The sequence below is a fragment of the Ammospiza caudacuta genome, chromosome 4 (genome assembly GCF_027887145.1).
Source record: "Ammospiza caudacuta isolate bAmmCau1 chromosome 4, bAmmCau1.pri, whole genome shotgun sequence".
Taxonomy (NCBI): Eukaryota; Metazoa; Chordata; class Aves; order Passeriformes; family Passerellidae; genus Ammospiza; species Ammospiza caudacuta.
This window is the reverse complement of record NC_080596.1, coordinates 59148114-59151550: the sequence shown is the minus strand read 5'-3', so window position 1 is coordinate 59151550 and position 3437 is coordinate 59148114.

Genomic DNA, 3437 nt, shown 5'->3' with positions numbered 1-3437 from the left:
TGGGCAGACCCTCACCTCATGGAATTCCTAAGCACCTTCCTCTCTCTCCCCATAGGAGATGCAAAAAAACTTGCTTTAGGAAGACTGGCTCACCTGCCCCCTAAAATGTACAGCTACTAAGGGAAGCAGAATCCATTTCCCCCACATTTCCCCCATTCCTCTGGTTTGGGGTTACTTGGGTTCCAATGGCTTCAGCGAAGTTTTATCAGCCAGTCATGGGAGTGACTCTGCTGAAGGCCAGCCCAAAGCAGTGCTGCAGGAACTGGGAATCAGAGATAGTGAAGTCAGAGTGAAAAAGTTGTTGGAAGCAATCTGATCCTGAAAGGAGATTTACAGACATGACTTTGCAGCCTTCTGAGTTTTTGTTTCTTTGTTTTGCTGAAAAAATGATATGAACAGAAGAAAAATGCAAATGGGAGTGTCCTCTGGGAAAAGCATGTCCTGGGGACGGTGTAGAGCAGGAGGAGACATGTTTCTTTGATGGGTATTAAAAACTCTTCAATAGAAAGGAGCAGAGAGGTGAGAACCTTCCCTTCATGCTCCCAGGCTGTGAACTGATGAGAGGCTGTCATCACAGACCACTCCCTTGCTAAGGCCAGGGCCATCTCCAGGCACAAAGCCCCAGAGACCTGGGGTGTCCAGTCTCTGTGGAAGAGGAATGCTGGTCTGACAGCTCATGCAGGTCTGACAGCTTCTGTGGTGCTCAAGAGGGCTCAGTCTAAAGGCACGAAATAAGTGATTTCAGACAACAGTGGACTCTACCACACAGCTTGAAGGACTAACTGGAAATACATGATTCAGAGGCAGAACTATTCCTATCCATGGTTGGCTGTAAACCCCTTTCAAAATGCAATTTCTTGGACAGGTAGACCATAGAGAGTCTCACCTGGAATATCTCACCATTGCATCTGACTTTCCTTTATATGGAGGCAAGAAATCTGGCTGGAGATGATATATAAATGATACAAATATATATATAAATGATAGACAAATGATAGCTGGAGATGTAAACTCTCAGGAACAGCAAGTTTCATCCATTTCACACTCAAATCACTTTAAATCCAGATGGTGGCTAAATGACCTTCCTCAAAAATTTGTCATCAGCAAATAGAAAGGTGAAAAAATCCACAAGCCCATCGATATTTATCATTGCTGAAGTGAAGAATTTGCAGAATCTGTAAGGAGGGTGCTGCTTACATCCCTTCCATTGGCCAAAGAGAACTCACCTAGCAAGGATATATATTATTTATTATCTTTTAAATATTTTAGATGCAGTCTGATTGGTGGGTTAAAGGGCTTCTGCCCTGGTTAATTTTACTGTCTTCTGCCCTCCTTACTGGATTTTTATTCTGGGCACTTGTAAGACAAATGTAGACTGTGGATACATATATTTGGTGACTCAGATTAGACCTCTGGGAAAAAATGCAGAGAATTCAGAAATGAGAAATATTTGTGGAAAATCTGAGCCATGAAATCCTTACCTCTAACTCTCGTTCTTGTGTAAGGCATACAAAGGCCAATTCCAGCCCTCCTTTCTTCCTGGGTCCAAGCCTTAGAGTGATGAAGGTCAAAAGCCTCAAAAAGTATGCTTTTAGTGTGGTTCCCTCTCTTGCCTTATGATAGGCTATTGCTGGATACCCAGAGGCCACACCTTAGGGTGGATCTGTCCCTGTAAAGCCAAAAACCTGAGATCCTGACAAAAGTAATGTGGATGCAGAGAGATACAAGGAAAAACAATTCCACCCACTGGTCCTGGAGCAGTGATAAAGAGTAGATTAGGTCTGGTGGCTGCCCTGGCCAAAGCTTGCAGCAGCAGGCACAGTATAGAAGATGGATGATGATGATGATGATGATGATGATGATGATGATGATGATGTCCCAGAAGACTCATCTGCTTTTGGAGAGAAATTTAGAAGTTGCAGACCTGAGACTGCAAGACACTTCCCTCAGTATCTCTGTGCCCATGGGCAATTTTTGTCCTCATGTGGAAACATGCACAGCTCATACTAAAATATAAATGCATCCCACTGCCACAGAGGAAACCTGCTGGCCTGAGCGCTGCCTGCTGCTGTCAGGGACCACTTCAATGTCTGAATTGTCATTAGCAATCTTGGGGGCTTGAAAAGGAGCCAGGAGCCTTCCTCTGCCTTGCTGGCCATGCTGTGGAAGTGGTAGAGGTCCTGGCCAGCCCCAGCAGCTGCCACCAGCCCCTGGCCATGGAGTTCAATGCCAAACCACTCTTTTTCCTGGTCCAAGGGCTGCCAGGAGGGACTGTGGGGCTGATGGGCTGTGTGAAAGGTGCTCCTGTCTGCTCCACACAAAGCCACTTATCAGAGCCAGGAGGTGGGAAGGGGGAGAGTTACTGTACAAACAGGCATTCAAGATTAATTGCTTTTCATCTCTGGAGCTGGCCTTTCAGCCCTGGGATACAATAAGGGCCTGTTCTGATTGTATCTGTTCAGGGGCCGTGTTCAGCCAAGGGCTGTTTGGCAGGAGCAGGCTGAAGCTTTTTGGGAGAAATGAATCGAGCTACCAAGTGCTTTGTCCTCCTGGGGCTGGAAACTGTTTCAGTGCTAATGGAAGTGATTGCTACGTGTTTACTACCACAAACAGGGAGTTTGCATCATATAATTTCTCTACTTCTTGGAATTTGTGTTGTGAGCTGTTTTCATACCAAACTCCTGCTTGTCATGGTTTGTCACTGCTTGCTGTGCCCTGATCTTGCTGATAAATCCCAGTATTTGATAGGGTGATTGATGTGTCTGAAATCTGTTTGCCAGTTCTGATGCCTTTCTTATGAATCACGCAACATTCATGTGTTGTTTCCTTTAAAATTTGAGGAATGGCAGGTAAACAATTACATGAAAATCTCAACTTCATTGAAAAAAATTACTAAAAGTTGCCCAAAGGTATAAGCCATAAAAGATGATATTAAAAAAATAAATCACAGAGTCATAGAATCCCAGAATAGTTTGGGTTGGAAGGGACCTTAAATATCATCCAGTTCCAGCTCCTCTGCCATGGTCAGGGACATCTTTCACTAAACCAGGTTGCTCAGAGCCCCATCCAGCCTGGCCATGGACACTTGCAGGGATGGGACATCCTCAGGTTCTCTGGGCAGCCTGTGCCAGGGCCTCACCATTCTCACAGTAAAGAATTTATTCCAAATAGCCAATCTAAATCTACTCTTCCTTGATTCACTAATATGGAACACCTGATGCTAAACATCCTGAGAGCTCCTTGTGATCCAGATTATGCCATAGGATCCATAATGGATTGCACTACAGTGATGGATGGATCTAGACCACAGGAGGACTTAGGGCCACTGCAGGCAGCTGTGTCACAACTTTTGGAGTCACCACACATCCACTTCACACCAGTGCTCTTCCCACCAGCCACAAAATGCAAGGTCTTTTGTTCAAGTGCCAGCTGCCTCA